The 27,235-nt window shown below is 57.4% G+C and overlaps 1 protein-coding gene across 1 annotated transcript in view; it reads right to left on the reverse strand.

Moving 5' to 3' along the window:
• The window catches only part of BCOR (BCL6 corepressor), a 121,565-nt gene extending 94,930 nt beyond the window's left edge, over positions 1 to 26,635 (reverse strand). The window contains exon 1 of the mRNA XM_045089462.1: positions 26,562 to 26,635. The gene's annotated coding sequence lies outside the window, so the exon portion shown is untranslated. The remainder of the gene's footprint in view (positions 1 to 26,561) is intronic.
• Positions 26,636 to 27,235: the final 600 nt, after the last annotated feature.

A 27,235-nucleotide genomic window follows, 5' to 3' on the forward strand; every position in this document is an offset into this window, starting at 1 on the left:
TGTGGGAGGGGGAGGGGAGCCGGAGGCAGCCACGACTGAACGGTTGCGATCTAGAAAATTCAACAAGAGGCTGCCGCGGTGGCGGCGGCGGCGGCGGCGGCGGCGGTTCCAATTAGCTGAGCCAACTGGGAAGGCAGAGAGCGAGGCGGTGGCCCCGCCGATCGTGCCCGGGGCGAGCAGGCGGGCCAGGGCGCGGGGCCTCGGCGCTGCCCGGGCGGCCCTTGCCCGGCCCCTCCCGTGGGCTCTTGGAGCGCGCCTGGTGTTTACACACTGTCCTTCCGACACGGGATCAAGTTTCAGGACGCGCTGAAGGCGCCGGGGGCCGGCCACAGGCCCGGGAGAGGGGAAGAGCTGGAGCGGGATCTAAGGCAGCACTGCGCGGACAAGGCCCGGCTCGCGTGGGCACTGCTAGTGCCGCGGCCCCCCCGGGGGTGGGGTGAGGGGAAGTCCACCGGGTAGGGTGGGGCTGCGGGGCGCTATCTGCAGCCAGAGGCAAATCCGAGTCGCGGGAGTGGAGTGCTTTGCTCACTCTGGCGAGAGACTTACCCCCAGGAGGGCAAGGGCTGCGGAGAACCCTGGCGCAGGGACTGCTCGGGGCGCCCCAAGAGAGCTCTTCACCCCTTCCGCCCCCCCTTCTCAGTCCCTTTGATATGCTACCCGATTCAGTCCATTGTTGGGGAGAAGGGGACGGTTTGTGGGCCAGACGAGGCTAGCGCGATTGGAGACCTCGAGTTTACCAGCGCGCCCTGGCTCCAGGGCTGCGGAGGCCTCGGGCCGAGTGCCGGAGGGCTCGCGGCTCCGCGCCTCCTTTGAGCTGGCGGCGCGCGGGGGCTCCACGCTGTCAGGCGGCGGTGGGCGAGCTTCCCGCAGCACAGGCACACTGTAAACAGCTGCGTGCGCGCCCTCCCAGCCGGGGCTGGGAACCTCACCCAAACACCATGTAGCCTTCTCTCCGGCTCCCGGCGGTGGCTGGGGGAACCTGGGGCGCGGCTTTTGTAGTCGAGCCTGAAGAAAGAGGGCCCCCACCCCATCCCCAGGCCGCCGGGGCCCGGGAGCGAGCGTTCTAAACCTGCAGGGGTGCGGGGTGCTGCGGGGAGGGGAAAGAGTCAGAGCCTGCCCCCTCCCCACTGAATGTCTGCTTTGTTCCGGAAAACAAGGGAAGCATTAGCCTGCTGCCCCCGGGGAAACACAAAACTTCTTTTTGAATCTCGGGAAGGGCGGTTGACTGCGCTACGGGGCTCCCGAGACAGACCGAGGAGGGGATAAGCTGAGAAGGCGGGCGGAGAAAGGGAGACTCCGGAGAGAGGACGACGGACAGAGCGGGGGCTGGGGGAACCGCTCAGGGTGACTGGGCGGGAGACCCGGGAACCCGACTCGGCGCGAAGGTGCCGCGCGAGTTCCAGAGACCAGCCGGCCCGGCCAAGTGGCGCCGGCCCAGCCGGCGGCCGTGCCAGCTTCCTGCCCTGCCCAGGACCGCGGAGCAGTCGGGGACGCCGCCGCAGGCTGGCCCGGAATCGCAGGAGGACAGCGGGGGTGGGGGTGGGGGCGCGAAGCCACAAGTAAACCCCGACTAGAACTTTCTGCACGCGCGCACACACACACACACACACACACACAGACACACACACACCAGAGCGGGCCCGGACTCCGGCCGGGGAGGGGGGCGTCAGCTCCAAGCTTTACACCTTGGAGGAGGAAGGGGGCAAAGGCCCAGGGAACTCCCCCGCGGAGGGTTGGGGGGGGACAGTCTGAGGTGTCTTTGGTCTCATTTGGGGACCGCTAATCCGATCGGCTCCCAGGCCCAATGTACCATTCCGAGAGGGCGGGTCAGTTCTGCCCTAGTCGGTAGGGCCGGGCGGGGGACAAGCCAAAGCAGATCTGGAGCTCACGCGCTCCCCAGCTCCCTGTCCTCCGGCCGCCACCCCTCACAGCATCTAAGGAAGGGGAGGGCACCCAGGCTCTGCCCCACCCCCCGCGGGGCGCTCCCCTCCGCCTGGGAAGCTCAGACCGAGAGCGAGGGTTTTCCCCCTTTCCCCTGGGCTCGCTGGGCTTCTAACTTCCTCTGAACCTCCCTCCTCGCTCCGAAAAGCCCTGAGGAGAGGAGCCGAGAGGAAGCACGCCGCGAGTGTGCGAAATGAAGACCATGTGTGGAAACGGCGGCATCAGAGTGCAGCCGCCGGGGGTGAGGGGTGGCGAAGGACCCCGCGCAGCCGGAGGCTCGGGGCAGCAGCAGCCAGCGCCTCTGCTCGGCGCTGGGAACGCGGAGCCGCAGCAAGCAGCAGCGAAGAGGCTGGGCTGGCCTCGTGGCGGGCGGCAGGGAGGGGGATGCGGGGGCTGCCGCGCCGTGGGGGGCGGGGGGGCGGGGACGCAGCCCCGGCTTCCTGGGCCGCAGCTGCGACCGAGGGCTCAAGAGCAGATCGTGCTCGGCGGCGGCGGCGGCGGCGGCGGCGGCGGCAGCGGCGGCGACGGCAGCGGCGGCGACGGCGGCTCGGGCCCGCCGCGCTCGCAGCTGAGAATCAACAAAGGGAGGCGGCAGGCGAGCGGGGGAGGGGCGCCGCCGAGCGTTCGCTGGCTGCTGTGGAATAATAAAAAATAATTAATAATGATAATAAGAGAAAAATCCCCGGGCTTTCATGGCTCTAGGTTTCCGTGTGGCTGCAGCGGGAAGCGCGCTGTCCTTGAGGCGGCCTCTCGCGCCTGGTCTGCCCGCCCCTCCCCCTCCCTCGCCCCCTCCCCTCCCCGGGAACCGGGAAGAGAAAGGTCTGCAGCTGACAAATATTATCCATTCTCCCCATCGATCGCGGAGTGTACAGATGTGAGCGCTTGATGTGCCCGCGGAGCGGCGGATCCTCCCTGCTCGCTCGCTCTCGCCCAAGCTCCGCTCACCGCCCCCCTCCTCCCCCTTTGTTCTCCTCCCCTTTCCCTCTCTTTAAATAGATTTCAGGGCGCTGCCTGTTGGAGAGCAGCTGGCGATCTCTCCCGAGAGAGGGAGCGAGCGCAGCCCGAGGTGCCCTGTCACCAGCCTCCCCTCCCCCACCTCGCCTTCCCAGTGCGGCCCCCCCCCAACCTTTCTCCAGTTTCCAAAACAGAAAACACGGGAACACCCACGTCCACTGCACCGCGAGTCTCTTGGAGCCTTTAGACCCCTCGCGCTGTCCCTGTACTGTTCCTGTGTCGGTGTCTTTCTGTGCGGGGAAGGGAGGGGGCGCAGGGAGGGGACCCGGGGACATGCCGGAAGAGCTGAGGGTCGGGATCTTTCTCCAGCAGCAGCGGGGACGCGGCCCTGGTCACGCTGAGTGGGGACAGTTTATCCATTAGGGAAAGTCGGCGGAGGCGGCCCTTTTATTCCTCTTTTGCAGATGGCAGATTAAGCCGACAGCGTCCGGCCTCAAAGGGGCCGGCCGCTCGGCGAAGGGTTAACCCGTCAACCGGTAATCGCGAGCGGGCGCGCGCGCGCGCGCACACACACACACACACACACACACACTCACACTCACACACATACACACGCGGCGCGCCCTCCCCGCCCGTCCGGACGCCCGCCACAGCCGGCAGTGCGCCCAGGGCTGAGTGGGGGGGGGGGCACTCAAGGGGGGAGGGGAGGGGCGGGCTTAACCAGGCCGCTCGACTGAGCCGAGGCCACCTCGCCGTCTGTCACTTAAATGATTGTCCTCCGCTCTGCTCGGTGCGGTCAGTACGGGCTGTTAACAGGCAGTTGCAATCAGTTTCCGAAAGGTCAGCCAAGGTCCTCCGGCTCTCGCAGACGGAAGGCATTACGAAACCGCTTTTGTATCTGCAGGCACTTTAGAAAAAGAGGCGAGGAGGGGCACACCGCTGCGCCGCGGTGCTCCGAGCCCCTAGAGAGGGGCGGGGGCCGCAGGGCTTGGGGGGTATCTCGCCCGCCCACCCCGTGGCCTGCACCCGCGGCGGGGAAACCACCCCGCGAGTGACCCAGGCCCTCCCGATTTCGATGGGGAAGCAGGAAAGATTGGGGGGGAGTAGGCAGGCGGCGAGGGAAGGAGGAATGGTAGGAAGTGGGAGAGCCGTCCTGGCTCCCCTCCTCGCCCGGCCTGCGGCCCACACCAGGACCCCAACGAGGGCGGGCGGCCTTGGGTGCCGCAAGACCCCGCTTGGACTCTTAAGTCCTCCTTACACCGGCAAGTGTGCGAGAGGTGGCTGGGGGGCGGGGTAAGAGAGACCCTCGCAAAGCAAGCGAGTCCCCGCACGGTATCTGAAGACGCTGCTGCTGCCGCCGCTAGAAGTCGTCCATCAGCAACCAGTCCAACCTGCCAGTGATAATGTGCGATCAACACCAAATCACCCCCGCCAGGCGCGATCCATCATCGCTGCGCGCCGCGGGCCCGCGAGAGGCTGACTTGGGGCTGGGGGCGGGGGGGGGGCGTGCGGAGCAGGAAGCGGTCGCCCAGCGCACCTACCTGCCCCTCTCGGAGGCCTGCATAACTCTCCAAGTTCCCCAGCCGCGAAGCGCAGACCGAGTTCCCGGCGCAGGTCACTTAGGAGCCCGCGCATCCCCAGCGCCCTACTACCCGGGTCACACCCAACAAAGCCATCCTTTCCTCGGAACTGCCCTGTCGGTCCCTTCCCCCTCCTCCGAGAAAGCCTGGCTGGCGGGAAATTAATATTTAATATCGTGAAATTGATTAAAGGGCTGGAAGCCGACGATGGGTGGGGGGAAGGGTAGGGGCGTAATTAAAGATATGAGAGTAGTGGCCATTCCTCCTCTTCTGCCCCAGCCGCACGCTGCCTTTGTGAGGCTGAGGCTAGGTCGCGTAGGGCCCAGTCTCGCGGTCCCGGGGCGGGGGCACAGGCAGCCCAGGTTCCCGCCGATGCCCGAAGGCAGAGGGCAGGGGCGGCAGGGCGGGGTCTGACTGTCCCAGCGATGGCGAGTAACCCTAGAGCCCCTGGAGGAGCTGCCCTGAGAACCGCGCCTCCTTTGCCTGCCCGCATCGGGGCCTCATCTCTGCCATCGGGGGCTCATCTCCGCCGCAGAAGCCTGAGGGTGGGGTACTGCAGCCCCTCGCTGCTAGTTCAGTGCAGAAGCGCCTTACATGCCCAGGACGCGTCCCTCTCCCCTGCTCCGTGACTCCAAGGTCCCCAGCGCAGCCTCACACTAGGCCCGGCTCCGAGGCCGCCTCCCCAACCCCCGACGGGGGTCTTTCGGGCCTCTCACGCAGCCCTTGGAAAGACAGGTTCACCTAGTTATGTAACTGGGGGATCCTGAGACCGAGGCTGCCCGGAGCTGCCGCTGGTTTGTTCTCATCCGGGCCCCACCCCAGGCCGCTCACGCTGGGGGCAGCTTAACTCGTTCAGCTGCACTGCAGATGGGGCCTGCCGCTGGAGGCGGCCGTCTCCGGGAAGTCGTCACCAAACCTGCTCGGTGGGCCGCCTGTCATGCCTCTTGTGGTTGCTGCGCCTCCCGGAAGGAGCATGGGGCTGGACAAGGCCGGAGGTGGGTGCGCCCAGGCCACCGAAGCTGGTGTTACTAGAGGAATTCCGTGGGCACATGGTCAGCGGTAAACCCGTTGGTGCTGGCTGTGGCTTAGAAAGCGGAGGATTGGCTCCCCCGCAGGATTGACCCCCAGCTCCTGGAGGCCTGGCTTCAATGGGCCGCTTTGAACTTTTTCTTGCATACGATTTATTTTTTGGCAAAGCATGGTATCTGAAAAGTACCAACAAGTGTGCAGAGAGGCGAAAACGCACATAAACACAACAAGCAGCGCCCTTGGCCCTCCTGAGTTGGGGAGGCTGGTCCTTCCAGGCCCCAGCCGCTACAGGGAAGGTCAGGACCAGGGAGGGTTAGGTCCGGTGTTGGGTATAGGGCTGTCTTTGAAAAAAGTGCAGGGAGCTGCCTAAACTGGGGCAAGAGACAGGCAAGATTACAAGAGGGGCTGCAGAAGGAAGGAAAGGCTGGTGTGGCTGTTGCTTAGGTGGGTGGAGGAAGTGTTCTGCATACGAATAACAAGCCTGTGCAAACCTTATGCAGAAGGGGTTTATTTCACCAAAACAAAACAAAAGCCAAAAAAGTTCACATTCAGCCTTTCACACTGAACTGCTAAGCCACCTGCAAACTTTGGATGGAACCTTGAACTGATGGGAGGTGCCAGCCTGAAGTTTACGGAGGATAATGGCCAGCTTTTCCAGGTACCTCTCCGTTCCTACCATTGTGATTCTACCTGCCTCAGCTGCTGGGGGGAGGGGGCGGGGCGGAGAGGGGAGGGGCCTTCTGACCTCCCAACCTGAGCCCGAGGCGATCACTCAGAATGCACCGCATTCATCAATGCCATTTCTGGTAAATTGGACCTCAGGTTTTGGAGTGTCCTAGGAGGAAGGCAGCCTACACGGCGCGCATACCGATGCCAGAGCTAATGTGACGAGCCGCACACGTTCTGTAGCCTTTACTAGATGATATTACGAATTTCACAACCGGATGTACCAGATTTTCCAAGAGAATTCTGATTTCAAGAGCACTGGTCCCTGTGTCTTCATCGGGTCTGACCCCCCCCGCTCCCTGCGGGCACTGGCATTGCGTAATTGTGCACCGAAGGTGTTCCAAGCCGTACTGGTTGAGCCGCCAAGGCGGGAGGAAATGGCTTGGGGCGGGGGGTGGGGGTGGGGGTGGGTGGTGAGGCCTGTACTCAGTGGTACCCGCTGGTCTTCCGTCCACCATGTCTACTCGGGCTGCCATCCTTACAGACCTTTCAGCCAGGGACTTGCCTCCCTCCTCGGAACCCGAGTCTGGGGGAGTTGGCTGATAAAATGTCCCTTTAGGGCCCGTCCAGGTAGAGCGCCTGGCAGGGTGCCTATCTGGGGAAGTCTCAGGAGGGAGTCCTCGGGGGTCCCTGCGGGCCAAGGAGGAGCGGTTCCCCCCCACCCCGGGGGGAGGATACACAGCTGCCCGTACCGGCTCCCGGGGTTGGGAGCGGCGCGCCGCCCGCCTCCCCCGCCACCCTGGGCGCCAACAGCCCGCGCGACTGCTCGCCGGCCGCCATCTTAGCCCGGGCGGCGCGGGCGGCGCTGCCCCCGGCGGTGGGACTGCAGAGCCGCAGGCCGGGTCCCGGGCGGCCGCGCGGGCGTTCCCGGGCAGCAGGGGGGGTGGGGCGGGGCGCCGCGCCCTCTCCCTCCGGGGCACCCCCTCCGCGCCGCGGGGCACGGCTGACCCCCGCCTAGGGCCGACGCTCCTGCTTAGAGCGCGATCTGGACTCGCCCCTAGCCGCACCGCCCGTGTGCATTTCAATCCCTAGAAACGACCTCTCGTTCCCGGAGTCCTGCAATGGTCAACACGTTGTCACCTCTCCCGCCGAACTTGGGCTGCTGTTTCCCGACTGCAGCGTGCGGTGGCTGCTCCTGGGGCGGTCGAGGGCTGGGGAGCGAGGCCTGCAGCGCAGTGCCCACCGTTCAAGAGATTTCGCAGTCTCTTTCGGGGCAAGAGAATATTGGAAAGTTACCTCCCTTTAAGGGATCTTGATTGGAGAAGACTGCCACTCTATCTGTCCACTTTTTTGACATGCGTTTATGGAGACCTTGGTAAGGGCAAGGCACTGTGTTAGGTCCTAGGGGAATCCAAAAGTACAAAAGTGAATTTTTTAAAAAAGCATCCCTCGAGTGATTTACAGTCTAGGTGGGAAGGCAGACTTGTAAATGACTAACTAAACACAAATAAAAGGCAACGTGAAATGAATGTAAACAAAAGGCATGAATCCTGTAGTAAATGGCATGGGGAAGGGCCAATTAATTATTTTAAAAATAACCTTTACTTTCTAAAAATGTAGTATCCATTCTGGGAGGGGAGGAGAGGAAAGGATAAAAATTTACTAACACTGGTTCATTCCAGGGTTCCAGGGAATAACAGTCATCACTTCTGAAAGGCTGATGTTTAGGAAAAATGGTGAAAGTTTATTTAAACTAAGCAAAATACCAAGAATCAGAAACTTGGGATTCATTTCTTAGCTCCCGACATTAGCTGGATGGTAGAGTTGCAATTTTCTATCAAAACACAATACTCCCGTTTGAAATCGGTAAAACTCCCACCACACTTCATACAAAGAAAAGGGTTTTGTGTGTGTGTGTGTGTGTGTGTTTTCAAAGAAAAGTTTTTAAAAATAAAATTAAAGGGAGGGTTAGAAACTTCTAGAAAGCTTTCAGACTTAAAGATAATGGGAATTAAAAGGAAACAAACACACAAAGCAAAATAGGTCAGCCTATTTATTTGCAGATGGTCTCCAGGATGTGAACGTGCAGAAAACTGTCCCAAGATGATTTGTACAGAGGTTGGGGAGTGTGGGAAAGTTAGTCATAGGTCAAACAAAATTAAGCAAATTAAAAACTGAGGCAATTATTAACCCCAGGGGGAAAAAAATACAGGAAAGGGAATGCAATCACTGAAGCTCATTTGCCTCGGCAATAAGCAATATGTATGTGGTCGCAAAGGAAACACTGGATATGAATTTTTTAAAGATTTTCTTTATTTGATAGATCACAAGTGGGCAGAGAGACAGGCAGAGAGAGAGGGGGAAGCAGGCTCCGAGCTGAGCAGAGAGCCCGATGTGGGGCTCGATCCCAGTACCCTGAGATCATGACCTGAGCCGAAGGCAGAGGCTTAACTCACTGAGCCACCCAGGCACCCCTCTTTTTTTTTTAATATTTTATTTATTTATTTGACAGAGAGAGACACAGGGAGAGAGGGAACAGAAGCAGGGGCTGTGGGAGAGGGAGAAGCAGGCTTCCCGCTGAGCAGGATCCCAAGACCCCAGGATCATGACCTGAGCTGAAGGCAGCTGCTTAAACACTGAGCCACCCTGGCACCCCTGAATATGAATTTCTTAAGAAATTATGACATAGCTCTATTGTAAGAGTAGGAGAGGGGAAGTATGATGCAGAAAACCAAAATCCTCCTCTCTTATACTAAGAGGTCAACAGATGATAGATAGTTACAGTGGGTTATTTAAGAGAAGGCCACATCTACATATTACTTAAAATTATGGTATCTACCAGAAGAAACAGGCAGGACAAGGGAGGGGTCTGCTTTTTTGTACCAAGACTTTACATACTATTTGGCTTTGTAAACTTTGGGCAAACAGTTCTTTGTGAAAAACTCCAATTTTTAGAAAAACTAACACATTCTGGGGCACCTGGGTGGTGCAGTGGTTGGGTGACTGACTCTTGGTTTCAGCCGCATCATTATCTCTGGCCCAAGACTGAGCCCCTGGTTGGTCTCTGCACTCAGCAGGGAGTCTGCCCCAGATTTTCTCTCCTTCTCCCTCTGCCCCTCACCACCCCCAACCAATGTAGTCTCTCGCTCACTCTTCCTCACTCAAATAAATAAATCTTCAAAAATAAAATAAAATAAACAACAGGAGCACCTGGGTGGCTCAGCCGGTTAAGCATCTGCCTTAGGCTCAGGTCATGATCCCAGAGTCCTGGGATGGAGCCTGGCATGGGGCTGCTGCTCAGCAGGGTGTCCGCTTCTCCCTTTGCCTTGGCCCCTCTCCCCAGCTCCTGCTAGGGCTCTCTCTCACTTGCGCGCTCTCTCTCTCTCTCTCTCTCATGTAAATAAATAAAATATTTGAAAAATTTTTTTAAAGACACATGATTTTGGGGGCACCTGGGTGGCTCGGTTGTTAAGTGTCTGCCTTCGGCTCAGGTCATGATCCCAGGATTCTGGGATCAAGCCCCATATCGGGCTCCCTGCTCAGCAGGAAGACTGCTTCTCCCTCTCCCAGTCCCCCTTCTTCTGTTCCCTGTCTGGCTGTGTCTCGCTCTGCCAAATAAATAAATAAAATCTTTAAAAAATATATACATCAAATTTTTTTAAGGAAGATTTTATTTATTTATTTATTTATTTATTTATTTATTGAGAGAGAGAGCAAGAGCGAGAGAGCGAGCGCGGACAGGTGGGGGAGCAAAGAGAGAGGGAGAAAAAGAATCTCCAGCAGACTCCTTGGGGAGAGCCAGCCATCGCAGGCCTTGATCCCACGACCCTGAGATCATGATCTGAGCTGAATCAAGAGTTAAGAGACTTAACCAACTGAGCCACCCAGACACCCCCCTCCTCCACATTTAGAAGAATAAACTTGAGAACTCTCAGTCAAGAGGATGTAACTAATGTCCTTCAAAACCGTCTAATTCTTCAACATACCCAATTCAAATTACCAAAAGTGGGGGGAAAAACTGGGGAGGGAGATGAGTGGATTTGGGGCTCCCAGACTACACATTCCTGGTTAAAGGGGAAGAACAGGTTCTCTAAATTCATCCTTCTCAAGAGAGACCCTGTTTGTGGCTTTATTGTGAAAATACCTTTCCAAGTATTCATGGAATTTGGAATACCAATACCATCCACTACAGAAATGAATGGGAGGAACAGGAGTTGGCTTTCCAGGCCTAATATAGAAGGCTTCCGAAGGCTTTCGCTAGCAGCCTATTGCTAACACCAGAAAAGTCCCTCTTTGGAGTTGTTTAATTTTGATTAGGAATTGCTTTATCTGGACGATCTTACACTTTTTTTTTTTTTAAATAAAGTAGGCTCTGCACCCAACATGGGGCTTGAACTCATGACCCCGAGATCAAGAATTACAGGCTCTACAGAATCAGTCAGGTGCTCTGAGCTTCCACTTTTATTTATTTTAGACATTTTTGGTTTTTAACCTTTGTATTTTTAAAGTAATCTCTACATCCATTGTGTGGCTTGAGCTCAGGAACCCAGGATCTAGATGTATGCTCTAGGACTGAGCCAGCGACTTTTAAATGTAAATTATCACCATCCATTACACAGGAGTGTGAATTTTCTTTCACAGGTGACTTGTTAGGAAGTCAAACTCCATTGTATGGGCTGTTCCGGTCTTACCCTCAAAGGCCTCAAGCTAGCAACATCCCTTAAAGTCTTCATATTCACAACCGAAGAAAACATGGCACCCCCCCCCACCCTGCTTGCTAAACAAGACACATAGATAGAGTGACACCCGTCTTTTTTTTTTTTTTTTTTTTAACTCCAAATAAAGCCTAGGAGGGACTCAGTAATTTAGGAACACTGGCCCCTGCAGATGACAGAGCAAAGAGTAAGTCAGTAAATGGGCCTACTATTCTAACCTGCTGGGTCAACACTGGCTTGGTCTGCAGCCTTAGGCGGGCCCACTCTGCTCCCAAGACGCACTTTTGACCCCTGTCCTGCCCTGTGTCACTGTTTCTCTTGTCTTCTTGATCAGAGAGAGAATCTGTTTCTCCTCCACCCTGAGAAGAGAATGGCCACTAGCCTCCTGGGTGACTTTGAAAGAAGGGGGGAAAGGTGCCCTGGGCCTGAATTCCGGCCCTCGCTCCCGGTCTTGGCTGGGGACCTTCATGAAAGGCACAGCCGGAAAAACCCCATGTATCGGACCCTGTAGCCTGAGAAGCCCGCTGACTTTAGGAGTCAAACTGAATGTTGCTTGGCTCTGACCTGCCAGGTTCCTGCTGAATCTGGGTTTCTTTGGCTTCCAGAAGCAAAGCAGCCAGCCCCACACAGACCAAGATCACCCGAAGGGAGGCCCCGAGGTCCACCAGGTACATCCTGGCAAGTCGGGGTGAGGTCAGGAAAGGGGCAGATGGGTCAGAGTTCACCCAGAAACTCTATGCTAACCCCGGGGGGACTTAGTTTTCATGGAGATCTCAAACATGAGCATCCTGCCCCCGAAGTCTTTGCTGAAAATTAAATCTTTGTGAGCAAAAAGGAAAGCATGCCAAAGGGGGCACATGCCTTTTGGATTTTCAAAAACGGGGAAAACAATTCGATTTCAGGTTTAGGGAAGGTGTGTCACGTTAAGGGAGCCAGAGAAAAGAATCACTGTCAATTCCAAGGCAAAACAAAATCATGTTTTTCCACCACGTTTCCATCTCTGTCTCCTAGTTGAGCCACAATGAAACAGCGGATCAAGGAGCAGATCAAAGGCAGAGGCAAATACAATTACGTTGCCTGTGAAACCCCTAGCATGAAATTAGAAGTCAAACTCTCCATTCAGGGGTTAGAGACAAAGATAATGAGAACCTGGGGCTCTAGAGATGTACACAGCCCCAACACTCTTCGTGCTGGATATTTAAAACCACACCTGAGGGTAGGGGACAAACATTAAATATTAGGGTAATTTATTATTAGACTAATGTATTATTTTTTCCACACTTACTTTCGGAAATGCATCGACTACATCTCCAGCTTTGTACCAACACAGAGATGCCCATATGCTGGCGGCGGGGAGAGGCGACTTGTAAGCAAATAGTACATAATCCTGTGTTGTCTGAAGCAATGAAGGGCTGCCACAGATCCCCCAAAAGTGGAGGGCGAAGGATGGGGGCAGCTAAGTCCTGTGCCCTACCTGCTTTCCCTTTCAGTGCTGCAGGGCCTAGAACCCATCTGATCCCAGCACACAATTCTTCTCCATCCTTCTCAGGTTTCCCAAGCTCACAGACAGAGCTGTCCTCAGATATTGTCTATTTTTTCATAAAATCCATACTTGCTGTACAGACCCATTTCTTTTACCCTGGCCTAATTTCAACCCTCTGCCTCCCCACCTCTTGTATAATATTTTTTAAAGGATTTACTTATTTATTTTGAGAAAAAAGAAGAGAGAGAGAGGGCAGGGGGCTTCAAGGGGCAGAGGTAGAGAAACTCAAGCCAAATGCACTGAGCATGGAGCCCGATGTGGGGCTCGATCTCACCAGCCTGAGATCATCAGACCTGAGTGGGAATCAAGAGTCCTGATGCTTAACCAGCTGGGCCACCCAGGCGCCCCTACCCACCCCCTGTATAATTTATGTGGCCTCTCGAGAGTACCAGTTTCTATTACAATATAGACCATTCTGTTTAGAGCCACTGTTCATTAAGCTTAGCTCTCAAGAGTGCTGGGCATGCCCCCTGCCCTCACCATGGCCACAAGTTCTTTGCCACTCCTCCTTTTCCCTTGACTCTGAATGGGCTTGTGACTCCTTGCAGCCAGTACAGTGGAGCTGAAATGACACCATGTGACTTCAGAGGCTGGGTCTGAAGACGTGATGCGGCTTTCTTCCCATTTGCTGGCAGGGTTGGTCTGGGAGCCTCAAGCAGCTGCTGTGTGACTTCAAGGCCTACCATTCCGAAGCCACCATACCATGTGGAAGCCTAGGCCACATGGGGAGCCCTGTGTCCATGCAGTGGGACAGAGCTGAGGTCCCAGGCACCAGCCAGACATGTGGGTGAAGCCGTCCCCAGACGATTCTAGCTCCCAGCTGTTGAGACTTTCCACCAAATTTGGACCCACAGAACCCAGGAGCAGAAGTCAGTTGCTTTGGAGCGAGCACCCCTGCAGCGGACATTCGATGACCCTTGTTTTTGTGATAGTAAGTAGGGACAATCATTGTTAAATCCCTAGAAGAATGTGAGCGGGATAAAAAACAGAAGTGTTGACAGCAAGACATTTTTGATCGGGACTCAAATCCTCCACCTTCGCTGACACAACTAATCTCTTGTTCTTTATGGAATCCCTGTAGGACCATGAGCTGTCTTCTCAAATCTGATCTCACGCTTCCCTAAAGGACCTGGTTGAAGGAACTCTATATGTTGTCCCCTCCTGACCCACACTGGCTGCACGAGGGACCCAGTTCACTGGGCAGGAGACAGGGACCAGGCATTTCCACCCAGCTGGCTTTGCTCTCCCATCTGTTCTCTCCCCACCTTCCTCTGGCCTCTTCTTGAAGGTTCTCCTATTGGGGATGGGGAAGGATGGAAATATGCAAGGAGTGTCAGCATCAGGTTCTTCCCCACAAACTCCACATCTCTCATTCCCTGTCTGCAACTACTCCACTCGTGTCACCCTCCAGACTCGTGTATTTTCATCCACGATACTCAGAGTCACAGTGGCTAGGCCATACACTCATGGAATCACCCAGCAGTGCCCTTTGGCCTGACCCTCCCTCTGCCCCCACTTCACGGACTGAATTCATAGCCAGCCCTCCCGAGGGAAAGGGCTGAGCTCTGAGGATTAGTCCTGGGAAGGGGGTGCAAGAACATAGCATGTGGAAGACTAAGGAGGGGGATGTAGGGACCCCCAGGGGCACCCCCTCACGCCCCACAAGCAAGAAAGCCAGGGAGCAAAAGAAAAGAGACTGTGAAGTGAAATTGTCAAATTGTGGGTACAGTGGGGTGGGGTGGGCATGAGAAGTGGGGTGCTGAACAGGCCAGAAAAGACAAGCAGCAAAGAGAGGCAGGTAACATTCCATCTCTGCCCAGCCAAAGGCTGAAGAATGAACTTGTTGAAGATAAAATACGGCCATGAAGCAGGAGCAGAGGTCAGGCAGAAGGGACAGTGCCGTCCCCCCCGGCCCCAGGACCACGGAAAGCCAGCACCAACTAGAATCTGCCAGTCACTCAGCCCAGGAGGCCTGACCCTCAGAGCACAACCAGGGCTCAGTCCCAAGTCGGGCCTGCAGAGGAGAGCCCAAGGGCCTGGGACCTAACCCCTTCCCCAAGAGTGTGAGTCTGAAGGCTGGCATGGCTCCCAGAGCTCACAGCGGGGCTGCCTGCCTCCTCTGGACAGTGAGGTCCCACGGCTCCGATTCACAGTGCTACTGGAACTGGAATAATGAAAGATTTTATTTATTTGTTTGAGAGAGAGAGAGAGAGAACAAAGCAAGGGGAAGAGCAGAGGGAGAGAGAAGCAGACTCCCTGTTGAGCAGGGAGCCCAACATGGGGCTAGATCTCAGTACCCTGGGATCATGACCTGAGCTGAAGGCAGAGGCTTAACCTACTGAGCTACCCCAGGTGCGCCTGGAACACATATTTTAGAACCAACAGTCTCTTCTGACCCAAATCCCAGGCCAGTGAGACCTTTACCCAGCCAGGGCCTTGCAAGAAATTTCCTTCCTATACTCCAAATAACATCAGCACAAACTCTCTCTCACTCTCTCAAGAACTAGGGCACATTTATTAAAATATTATTATCTTCCTGGTGTTTTAAGTGCCGTTATTTCACCTAATCTTGCCCCAATCTTGGGATGTAGGCATTCTCATACCCATTTCACAGATAAGGAAACTGAGTCTCAGGTTATACAACCATTGCGGGGGGAGGGCAGAAGTTCCCACCTTAAGCCCACATATGTCTTGTTCCAGAAATGTCTACCATACCTGCAACATCCCAAAACTTTTAAAAATGATTTTATTTATTTATTCGCCAGAGGGGGAGAGAGCAAGAGAGCAAGGGCAGGGGAAGAAGCAGGCTCCCCTCTGAGCAAGGAGCTGGACATGGGATTCCATCCCAGGACGCTGGGATCATGACCTCAGCCAAAGGCAGCCGTTTAACCAACTGAGTCACCTAGGCGTCCCCTAAACATTTTTTTTTTAAGATTTTATTTATTTGTCAGAGAGAGCAAGCGAGAGCGAGCACAGGCAGACAGAGTGGAAGGCAGAGTCAGACGGAGAAGCAGGCTCTCTGCGGAGCAAGGAGAGCCCGATATGGGACTCGATCCCAGGACACTGGGATCATGACCTGAGCCGAAGGCAGCTGCTTAACCAACTGAGCCACCCAGGCGTCCCTAAACATTTTTTTTTTTTTAAGTAAATTTTACACCTAACAATGTGGGCTGGAACTCACTACACGGAGATCAAGAGTTCCATGCTTTAGGAACTGAGCCAGACAGGCGCCCCAATCTCCCAAACATTTCGATCATGTATTTTGTGCCAGGCCCTGAGGTGGGCACGCAAAGATAAATAAGACCGCCTCTGCCCTTGGGGAGTCAAAACACCACAATACAGTGGCACAAGGGGGCTGAGGGGGAAATGGTCCATGAACCCTGGAGCCCTTCTGGATATTCTGATCATCACTGCCTTTCCAGCCCACCTCTGTATCTTGGTTCCTTTGGTTCCTTCTCATAGGCCCCTCTTCTTGTCCTTCCTTAGGCATGAGCTGCTGACTTCCCTCCCACGTCTGTTTTCTCCTGTCCACGGGATCTGTCCCCGCACACCTGGCAGGGATGCTGGTACCCTACTTGCCTTGGAGGAGCCACAGCGGTTGAATAGTTGTCCTTGGCTTCTGGGGGATCCCAGAGAAGGAGCTAGCCCCCGCTGCAGCCCCAGGCTTCTGCAGCTGGGAAATGGGCACAGGGTCCCAGACACTGAGCAGGCTGGTAGGCCCTAGGAAGCCTTTTATTGAAGCCTGTTAAAGGGCTTTGGGCTTCCTCTGATGAAAGGCGCTTAAGTGCATCTGGTTTTGATTACAGGGGAGGAGAAAACCAGGCAATCTCTAGGGGTTGGACCAGTCATCTGGCTCTGCCTTCCTCTGGGCAGAGCTGGTTGCTGGTGAGGCCAGGAGGCCAGGTGTGGGGGGGTGGCAGGCAGGAAGCAGAGCCAGGATAAGAGCCCCCAACTTTCCAAGGCTCCTGACCCCAGCCCCTGGCTGCACCAGCATGCAGGCTCAAAGGTGCCAGGATCCTTTGAGAAAGTCAAGTTCAGAATGGCTGCTGCCCACTCTGGACCATATAGCTCTTTACTGAACACGGACACCTTAACTTCAAAATCCCACCAACCCCCTGAAGGTCCAACAACCTTCCCGACTGCACTGCTCTCCCTCTGATGAAGTTAAAATAGACTTGTGCCTCAAGGGTTTGCCCAAGCGATGAAAACTAAGGAAATGAAGACTTTTAAAAGTTAAAATCCCCTCAACATATTCTTTCTCCTTTTTGGCTGGCCAGTTATCATTTCCCATCAAACAGACGTGGCTGAGGAGTCCACGTGCCTGTAACTGACAACATGCTGAATTAAAGGAAGAGATTAATATTGAAATAATGTGGCTGGCCCAGAACGTCATCAGGCAGTCTCCAGCTGCTAAGTGCCCACCACCTGTCCCTGAGCTGGACTCCACAAGGGTACAAAAAGCTCTTGGGGAATCGGATGGGTTAAAAGGAGCCCGCGGTTCTAGAAACGAAAATGCATTTTCTTATTCCCGCCCTGATTTAATCCTGCTGCGTGTTATTATTGTCAAATCTCTTCGCACCACCGTTTCTAAAAAGAAAACCCGTGGGTCTGCGCGGCCCTTCGCCGCCTGCTCGGCTTTTATTGTGCACGCAGCCCGGTCTGTCTGCGTGGATTCAGCACGTCGTGACCGCTTCGCAGGCGCGCACGGACACCCTCAGATTGGCATTTCGAGAAGAGCTGGGTGCATTGTCTCAGTGGCGAGACACACACACACACACACACACGCACATACACAAAGATAATAAAGGGCTACAGACCTCTGGCCAACCCTCCTCGCAACCCATAATTAGAGATGACCTTTGCGAAAGGCAATTAAAATATGGTAATGATCGATGCGTTCCCCCCTTTCCAAAAAGGGAAATACACAGGTGTGGGCTTCAGGAGGCTCCACCTGGCCCGGCCAGGAGGTCTCCGCCAGCTCATGAATGAACTCTTTCTCTGGGGAAGCTTCGATTCCCCGCTACCTACGCGAGCGCTGGCTCCCCTCCTCCTTCTCCCCTCCCCCACCACTGCTCCGGCAGCCAGGAGCTGGCTGGCGGCGGCGGGGCTTTGTCATCGGAACGCACACACAGACACGCACACGCGCGCACCCGGCCACCACGGGACCGCGGCGGCCGCTGCGCTGTGTCCTTCCTCCCCGCGCTCGCCTCCCCGCCCCCCCCCTTTTTAAGAGCTCCACTGAACCCTTTCTTCCGTCCTTTATGTATGCGGTCCTTTCAACCGAGGAGCTCGGGAAGCATTTTAGGGGGGGCCTCCCGCGGGGAGCGGGACGGGACTCAGGACGCGCGCAGAGAGGACGCGTGGGCAGCCGGGCTTTGTTCTGTCCCTTGTCCGGGTCCCGAGGGCGGAAAAGTCTCCGCCGCGCTGGGGCCCACCGGCGAATTGGCGGCGCCTAACACCAGCAACCCCCCGCCGCCACCAAACTGCAATGTGAAATCCCCTCCCGAGTTCACTTCGGACTCGGGCCGGGTGGGGTGCATCGCCTCGGGGAGGGTCTCCGAGTCCACAAGTGGCTGTCCCCGTACAGGCAAATGTGCAGTGTCATTATGGTGGCTCCTGTTGCTCGGGCCCCGGGGTGCTCGGGCAGCGCGCGCACCCCATCCCTGCACAGCGTGGAAGGCGGAAGGGAGGCCCTGGGGCGAGGGCTCCCCGGGGGGCTGCATGGAGGAGACGCAGCGTCGGGCGCTCCCGCACCTTCCGGCTGCCTTCTGAGACCGCGAGCACGGAGCCAGGGCGGCCTCTCGCCTTTCATTACCCGGCCTACGAAAGCAGCAGCCCAGGCAAATATGTAGCTATTAAAATTAATCGCCCTGCGTTGTCAGCTGAACATAATGCAAATTATTTATGGGCTGTCTGCGCAATATTTATCATCGTGCAGGCTCCAGGCGCTTCGTGCCTCCCGGCCTCCCCCGCCCGCCCGGCCCGCGCAGGGTGAAGGCGCGCACAGGCTGCGGCGACCTGGGGGCTCCGGGAACGGGAATGGGGTTCCGAAGGCGAGGCCGCGCGCCAAGCTGCCTTCCAGGCCGAGCGCCTCATTATAGCTTTTGACATTCATTCCACATGTGTTGGAGGCCTACTGCGTGCAGAATGGGAGGGCTGCGAAATTGGGGAAGGGGGTAAAATACCAACGGGGAGCAAGCTCAGGCCCGAGGGGAGATGCAGGCGGGCGGCTCCTCGGCTGCGGAAGTGAATTTTCTGTGGTTCAAGTCTGTCCTCCCACCCGCAAAACATGTTTGTGGGAGCCGAATTCCCAGTGAAGAGAAACCGAGAGCATCAGAGGTGCCCACCGGACGGGAGCGCGAACGACCCTGCCAACGGGAACAGGAATTCGGTGTCCTTGGAGCCTCAAAAAACTTGTTTGCAGATCGCAGATAACAGATTAACTGCTAATTGGCCGAATCGGCCAACCATTTAGTTTATCACTGCTGGGGGCCCGGTGGTATTCGCTGCACTTTTTATCTGTAAAAACAGCCCCGGTACCTCCTAAACGGCTTTTGTTTCTCTTTCAAATACGGTGTTTTTAAAAAACAGCAGCAACACGCCACCCCACCCCCCTCTCCAACCAAGCCTTCTCTTTAAGGGGAAAAAAAAAAAACACCCAGGAGGAGAAATAATCTATAGGACAATCCCCCCCTACTGGTCGGCGCTGGCGTTGGGGCTTTTTAAGCAGATCAGTCGCCCTGGGCTGCGGAGGTAAACAGGCTTTCTGTACCGCCGCTAAATGAATCACGAGGCGGGAAGAACCGGGACGACGGGGCGGAGGAGGCCTCGGGATCCAGGCCCGGCGCCAGGGAGGGGAGGGCGCCCGGCGCACAAGGGGCAGTGGGGTGGAGGCTAGCTGACCCTGCCCAGAGGCTACAGGGCAGGGGAGGGGAGAGGAAGGGCGGTGAGCGGTCCAGCCAGAGCCCCCCCCCACCAGCAATCTGCTAGGCTGGGTGCAGGGCACAGCCTGGGCCTCTGTCCCGGGCGTGCCTGGGTGCCACTTGGGGCCGTTCACGCTGAGTGAGTCCATCTGTGGGGAAGGAGTCCCCGGGGCGCCTCCTCCCACACACAGTTTTAGCGGCTCTAGGCCTTCAGGACCCTGAGGCAGGCCTCTGTCTTCTGATGTTCAATTTAAGCATATTACCCTTCGTCACTGTCCCCACCCTGAACTCCAACGTCACCTCCACCTCGTACACACTTAGATGACCCAGCCTGAGTCACGGCCTACTTTCGGGGTCCTGAGGGATGGAGTGGCTGTCTCTGGCATCTGCTCTCCAGAAGAACTGAAGGAGCTAGAAAGCTACTTTGAATTTTGAGTCTTCATCCAGATTTCTCCTCACAATGTGGCTGGATCCACTTCGAAGGTCCTTTCTCTTTCCGTTTAACCCCCCCCCCCTCGAGTTGGGACAGAGCTTTCTCTTACAACATTCCAAAGCTTCTCCCATCACTTCAGAAACTTAATTTGAAGTGATGTAAAAGAAAAAGAGGTTCAAAATATTAAGTTGCTTTTGGATTCCCTTGACCTGGTACATTCCCATATGGATTTGAGGAACGGCTGCTTTTCGCTCTGTTTTGTTGTCTACTGACCAAGTCACTGTGTTTTCTAGGGTAAGAGAGGCTGCACATTGATCCCAGTGAAATGGAGGGTGCACTCCCCTTTAACAAAGCGCTTTGAGGGGCGCCTGGGTGGCTCAGTGGGTTAAGCCGCTGCCTTCGGCTCAGGTCATGATCTCAGGGTACTGGGATGGAGTCCCGCATCGGGCTCTCTGCTCAGCAGGGAGCCTGCTTCCTCCTCTCTCTCTCTCTCTCTGCCTGCCTCTCTGCCTACTTGTGATCTCTCTCTGTCAAATAAATAAATAAAATCTTTAAAAAAAAACCAAAAAAAACCAAAGCGCTTTGACACTTTGGGCCTCAGAATTCCACCTGAGCTTGGGGGGGGGGGCGTCACACTTCTTGTTCCCATCCGCCAGCAGGGGAGCCTGAGCCCCTCCTCCCCACCAAGTTTTAGGGATCCAGTCTGCCTCACAGAACTAGGGCCAGGATTAGGTTGACACAGGCCTCCTCCTGCCTGCACCCCCCCCCTTCTCCAAATCAGTGCCCTGTAGCAAATGCTGCATCCTTTTCTGAGCTCTGTCTGCTGGGTCCTGGGCCACCCTCCAGGCTGAGACTGCCCTCACCGCCTCCAACTGGGGCAGCTCCTCCCCAGCCTGCAACCCCCACCCGCCTCGACCCTTACAGCCTCCTGTTTACTCACTTGCCTCCCCCGAGTCAATTCTGACGGCAGACCCGGGAGGACAATTTTAAAGTGTTTCTACAGACAGACCCTCTGGCCGTGCCGGAAGTGTTTTATGGACCTGTGAGCCGAGTTAATCCCAGGAGGGGCGGCAGGATTAGTCCCTAGTGTGGGTGGGGGATTCCTGTTTAAGGTTTAATCCCCACGGGAGGAGAACAGACGGGGAGGGGAGAAATCGGGTGGTTTTAGTAACGTGAGCCCCCTCCCCATTAGACTCTACGATGGGGGGGGGCATGGAAACTGAGGCACGTGGCCCTGGACCTCGATCTTTGGCAAGGCGAGGTGGAAGGAGCCCGAGCGTGCCTCGTGCCGGCTCACCCAGGGAGGCCAGAAGGGACCTGGTGTGCGAGTGGAGCGCAGTTGTGTTTTTCTCCAGGTTTTATTCTCCCAGCCCTGTGGAAAGGAGGCGAGCCGCAACCCGGGGAGAGAGCCGGAAAGAAACACTTAATCACCGGCGTCTCGCTGCTCGTCACGCGAAGATGGCAGCGACTCCCCTGGGTTTCAAGGTTCCGGGAAAGGCGTGTGTTCTGCCTCGAGGCGCGCGGGCTGCGGCGCTCCCTCCCCTAGCTCGGCGGCCGGCCCGGGCTCCCGGAGCCGCGCTCATCGCGGGCGAGTGCGGCCAGGCCGGCTAGCCTGCCCTTCCGCAGACCCCGGTGGTGGGGAGGGCAGCGGGGCCACGAGTCCTCGCGTGCTGAAAGTAGAGGCTCGAGGGGGTGGGGAGCTGATCATGCAGCGCCGGCTCTGACCACGAACCCCCACCCAACACACATACCCTCACTCTGGCCAGGCATGCTGGGGAGTCAGGCTGGTCCAATACAAGACGTGCCAGGTAGACCCCTTGGAGGGATGGCTGGAGGCCGACTAGCCTTCGCGGGAGAGAGGATTCATCGCCATCGCCATCCACGCGCTCACCCTACTGCCTGGCCCTCTCCTTTGGATTCCCCATCCTCCCCCAAAGAGCCATCAGGAAACACAGTGCACAGGTCCCCGCCAGCCACCGCCACTTGCTGGGAGGGGGTGGGTGGGCAGGAGGTCCACAGGCCTGGCTGCAGGCCCCAGGGGTGCAGCATGCGCACTGTCGCTGGGGAAGAGGAGGGCTGCTCGGCCCCTCCACCCTAACTCCCCCACAGCCGCCCTACCGGGAAGGAGGAAAGGAAGGCGGAGGCCTGGGTGGCCGGTTGTGCGCTTGGAACTCGCGCGCGCTCGCGTGTGTGTATGTGCTTGCGCGCGCACTCTCGCCCGGAAAGGGTGTCCCGTGTTTACGAGAGGCAGGGTGGGTGGGAGCAACCCAGAACCAGCCGTCCTCAGAGGGAATGACTGGCTGGCCTCTCCAGCTACCGCCCACCCGCCACCCCCCCTCCGCCCCATCCCTCTGCCCCCCCTCCCCCGCCACGGGGCTCCATGCCCAGGACTGGCGTTCAAGAGGAGGGGAGCCAGGAGCTGCGGGCTGGGTTATGACATCGGTCCAGTTCTGCTGGAGGAGCCCAGGGATCCGTGTGGCCCAGCTACCCCCACAAGCATCCGTTTAGCTCCGCCTTCCAGGACCACTGACACTTGGTGATAAGGGGTTCCTCTATAATCGGCTGTCCCCAGCCCCCAGCCGCCTCCGCTGGTCGTGACCACCGGATGCTCTGCGGCAAGGTGGGGCATGGGGCCTTTGCACTGCCTTCTTTGACCCCTTCTCCAGCACCAGCGGCGAGCCACAACAACGTGCTTCTGTATGAAGCCCCAAAACTTTCTTTTGGAAAACAAGGGCCAGATGTTGGGCCTTCTCGGATCTTCCCATAACTTCTTCCTTTGGAAGGTAGGGGTTCAGGCAGTCCCCCTTGAAACATCCCCCAAAAGGGCTTGCCTTCACTACACAACACTGGACAACAAGCAGCACAGCTCTGCCTTCCCAGCTCAGGACCCTTCCTGCCCTATCGTACGCTGTGCTGCTTTAGGCCAGTTGCTGAACAGTTCTGAACTTCCATGATGAGACCTCATCTGTAAAAGGAGGCCAACAACAGTTTCTAATTCATAGGGTTGTCTTGAGGATAATAGAAGTTAATATGCAAAACACCTAGAGCGCTGCTACAATGTGTGTGTTGCTATGATTTGGTACTCTCCTACCTTTGGTTAGGGAGAGGGTAGAAAAAAAACAGCCGGTTCAAGTTCCCAAAGGCCGTATGGAGGCAGGGGTTGGGGCAGGGAGGAAAAGAACACTAGTACCCACCAAAAATGGCCAGAAGGCAAAATGGACTCCAGCTGTCTGAACTACACTTTGCCTTAAAGGCGTGTGTGTGTGTGTGTGTGTGTGTGTGTGTGTTAGAGATGTAGGGAGGAAGGCGTGCTTTAATGGTGCTCAGTTAGACTGGATTAATGGGAAGCTTCTGCCAGGGCTCAGGCACCATTACCCACCACCCTCTCCCTGAGGCCTTGGGTAAACAGCACTGGGGGAGAGAGGACCTCCAGTAGACTCTCCCAAGCCACCCTTTTTTGATGGCTCAAAGCCACCTCCTATAAATCAGCTCTTGGAGGTCCGCTCTCTGAAGCACTTTAGCCAGAGTTTAACGCTGCTCTAGGTCTGGAATGTGGCAGGCCTTGTTCCTGGGCCTGATTTTAGGGATACATAGGTGCACTACTCTTTATGTCGATAGAACTGGCCAAATTTCGAATTTCAAGAAGCTTCACATTCCCTTTGAAACAGGGTCTCCTGTTGATGGGGAAGAGCTGGGGCAAAGAAAGGTCTGAGGAGGTCTTAGCGCCTCTCACTCCGGGGCTTGGCCTCTCCCGGGTCACCCATAATTCATGAAGTGGGACAGCCTTTTCCTTCTCAGAGACAACGCAAATGGCCTTTCCCTGACGCGGCTGCAGGCATTCGCCTCGACACTGAAATGTGCTGGCGGTGCGCTCCCGCTCTGGGTTGATCCTTATCGGAACTGTGCGTGCCAAGCTGCCAGGCCCGCGGAAGACAAAGACGCGGCTGCCTCCGGGTTTGCTCCCGAAGCCTCGGGGTCACCTACGGGGCTTCCCCTTTACAGCTTCCGGGCCCCCAAGCCGCCGCCCGGGACACCGCCGGAGCCCGAAGTCAGAATTCCAGTTCTCGAGCGCCACCCGGAGAGTTGACATTACCCCTCTTTCGAGGCCGCGTGGTGCGCAAAGCGAGAGACTGAAGGTGGTGGCAGCACAGGGCTGGCTGCGGGGGGTCGGCCGGGGAGGGGGGGCAGTTTCCCCACACCCTGCGGCACGTATGCAGGAAAAGAAAAAAGCCCGGGGGTGGGGTGGGGACGTGGGCTTTAAAAGCCAAAACCCAGGGAAATCTACTACTCGGTACAAACAATCCCAGACAGGAGTTTGCAAGGACTCAGCAGCCTCCAAATAGAAACTACAACTAAAATAAATCCCCTTTTAGAGTTATATTCAGAGTCCTCCAAGGTGGAATGCAAGGGAGACCGCGCCTTCTTAGAACACACACGGGTGGTGCCAGGAGACATCGTGGTCAGCCGAGCACCTTCTGCACACACGTTTAATACCAGGCAAAAATGTGAGGTTCTCATTCGAATCTGATTAACCAGTTCTCATAGTGCTTGTAACTGACTCAACGTACACTCGATTAAAAAAAAAAAAATTCATCTTGCTTGAAAGATACACGGACGACCTGTATTTAGATAGGCTAAGTTCCCGCAGCTGTCTGACCACATTTGTCTAGTCTCTCTAAGAATCCACGTTTTCTAGCCCGGGAAGGGGCAGGCGGCCCTCCTGGCTCCCCCTTCGGCGGTTTCCTGGTGAGGCGCCCATCCTCCCCAAGCACCGGGAACGGAGGCGGCCGCATTAATACTCGCGGGCAGCCTGCTCTGACCTATACTGTCATTTTTTCCATCGGTCAGAATCGGGCTTTGGTGGTGGTGGGGGGGAACGGTGGGTTCTCCTCCGAGGGACTCTGCACGGATGATTGGGTTTTCCCCGGCGAACTTAACACGGAGGCGAAAGGGGCAGATGGAAACCAGGCCTCCGCTGGCCGGGCGCGCGTAAGCGCCGCACTCTGCAGCTCGACGCAAAGCCAGGGCTGGATTTTCGAGGCCCGGGCCCGGCGGCCTCCCCGCGCCGGCGCGATCCTCTCTCCCTCGGGCTGAGCAAACGTGCTCGCCTAATTCCGCCCTGGAGACAGCAGCTGTGCGGCGAGAGCAGGGGAGGGCGGGGTGGGGGGGGGCAGCAACTTTTCCAACAGAAAGTGTATGCGCACAGGAGAGGTGAAGGCCCACCCCGATTCTGTGCACGTACCGACACAGCATCTAATCAGTGTCACTGCCAGGAATACGCTTCCGCGGCGGGCGACACCCCCGCCCCCGCCAACCTGCAGGAAGGAGGGGGGAATGCAAATGGCGTCTCACGTCGTCCCAGACTCTGCACGGCTCCCGCTGCCCCGAGACCCAGAGCAGACGTCGCAGCGGGCCAAGCGCCGCCACTCTGGGGACGCGAACACACTGGCGGCCGGCGCCCCTTTCCTGTGTTCCGGTCTCGGGAAAAGGAACTAGCACTGCTCCCCGTTCCGAGGCCATTCCCCCTGCCCCCACGTCCGGAAAAGCCGCCCTTCTGTAGGGTGGGTGAGGGGACGCGGGAAACTTTGCGAGACAATTGTTCTGCGCCTTCCTCGCGTGGCGCGGGAGAGGAACGTGGGTGGGTTTCCCGTCCGAGGCCTGCCCACACTCCCCCGCTCTTCCAGGTCTCGGACCTGAACCTTGTGGGCTACGGCGGTGGTGGGAGAGGTACATTTCAGGCCAGCGGGTGGGGGGGAGGACACCAAAGTCAGGCGTCTTCACAGGGTCTGGCGGGCGGCCAAGTTTGTGTCCTTTCCCTCCCACGCTGGAGTAGCGCGCGCCGCTTTGGGAAAGCGTGAGACTCCTCACCCCTTGGCCACGAGGCCACTCCAGTCTTCAAGGTGGGGCTGATGGTTTCTCTACAGCACCCTCTCCCGTTCTGCGGCCGCCGCAGGGCTCGCACGCCCCCGGGGAGTCCCCAAAGAGCCGCCAGAGACGGCCCGCGCCTTCGCTCGCCGGCTCTTCCGGGGGAGGGGGGGAGACGTGTGTGTCGTGTGCACCCCGGCCCCGGCTCACCACCCTCCGCGGAGCCACCTCGGCAGCCCTCCCGGGCCACGGCCTCAGCCGATCCCTGCCCGGAGTAGCCCAGCGGGATGCAGCCGCCTCCACGCGGAATGGGGCGCCCCTGGGACGCAGGCAGGGATGGCGGTTCCGGTCGTTCCGGGATTTGCGTGCAAGAAGAAAACAAGGCCGGCGACTACGAGAGTGGCGCCTCCATTCTCGGGGTTCAGACGCCCGCGCGCTCTCCGCGCCGGTCCGGTTATGGCCACTCCGGCCTCGGGGACCCGCTTCCGCCCCCCCGCCCCTCCCCCCCAGCAATTCCTCGTCCCGCCTGTGCCGCACCGCGCACAGCTCCCAGCCAGCACCCCGGCTCCCACACCAGCTCCCCCCGCACACCCCCCCAACCTCCCCGTAACTCGCGCGCCTGCCTCGCCCCGGGCTCCGGGCGTCGCTCGCTCTCAGCGCCCGGAGCACGCCGGTTCTACCCTCGGCTGCGAAAACCACCACCCCCGCCCGGCCGGGCCCTTGTCCCAGCCTGGCTCCCCCGCCAGCTGCGCCGCCACCGCCGCACGTGACCCGCCCCCGTCGCGGCTTCCGCTGAGCTGCCTGTTCCGGAGCACAAACAATTTCTGCTCTGATGCGGGGTCTCTCGGGCCCTGGCGTCCTCTCCTCCCTGCCCCCCCTTCCGGGTACGAGAACTCAAAACAACTCGCTGACCTTCGGGCCGACCAGCTCCGGCTTCCACCGACTCCGGCATTCCGTGCAAACCCAGCAGCGGCGGCTTCTAAGATTTCACTCCGCGCTGGGCTGGGGGGAGGGGGTGGTTTCTCCAGGAGGGGGTGTCTCAGATCGAAAGAGCCACTTTACGCTCCTTCCTCTCCTCCGAAGTGAGTTTTTAGACTATCCGGAGGCCCTGGGGAAACGCTTGCAACCGCGCGCTAAGAAAGCACCCCCTCCCTCCCGACCAGGCATATGCAGCCTTGACTAGTGTCTGACCCGATTTCCAGGGTCACAGCCCGGCGGCAGAGGGCCTGGCCAGCCTCAGAAATACCACCCAGCGGTGGGCTGTGGCACCGAGCAGAGCTGGGGTGGGGTGGAGAGAGTGCGTTAAATAATTAATAGTAGCTCCCACTTCCGCTTTGCGCTATTTCTGAAGTCTTCCAACTTTACAGATCAAGAAACTGAGGCATGGGGCGCCCGGGTGGCTCGGTTGTTGGGCGTCTGCCTTGGGCTCAGGTTGTGATTCCAGGGTCCTGGGACGGAACTTCTCGTTGAGCCCCACGTTGAGCACTGATCCGGCTCCCTGCTGGGCTGGAGGCCTGCTTCTCCCTCTCCTACTCCTCCTGCTTCTGTTCCCTCTCTTGCTGTGTCTCTGTCAAATAAAGAAAAGA

This window comes from Mustela putorius, unplaced genomic scaffold (assembly GCF_011764305.1).
Source record: "Mustela putorius furo isolate JIRA1106 unplaced genomic scaffold, ASM1176430v1.1 tig00003836_pilon_pilon_pilon, whole genome shotgun sequence".
In the NCBI taxonomy this organism is placed as follows: Eukaryota; Metazoa; Chordata; class Mammalia; order Carnivora; family Mustelidae; genus Mustela; species Mustela putorius.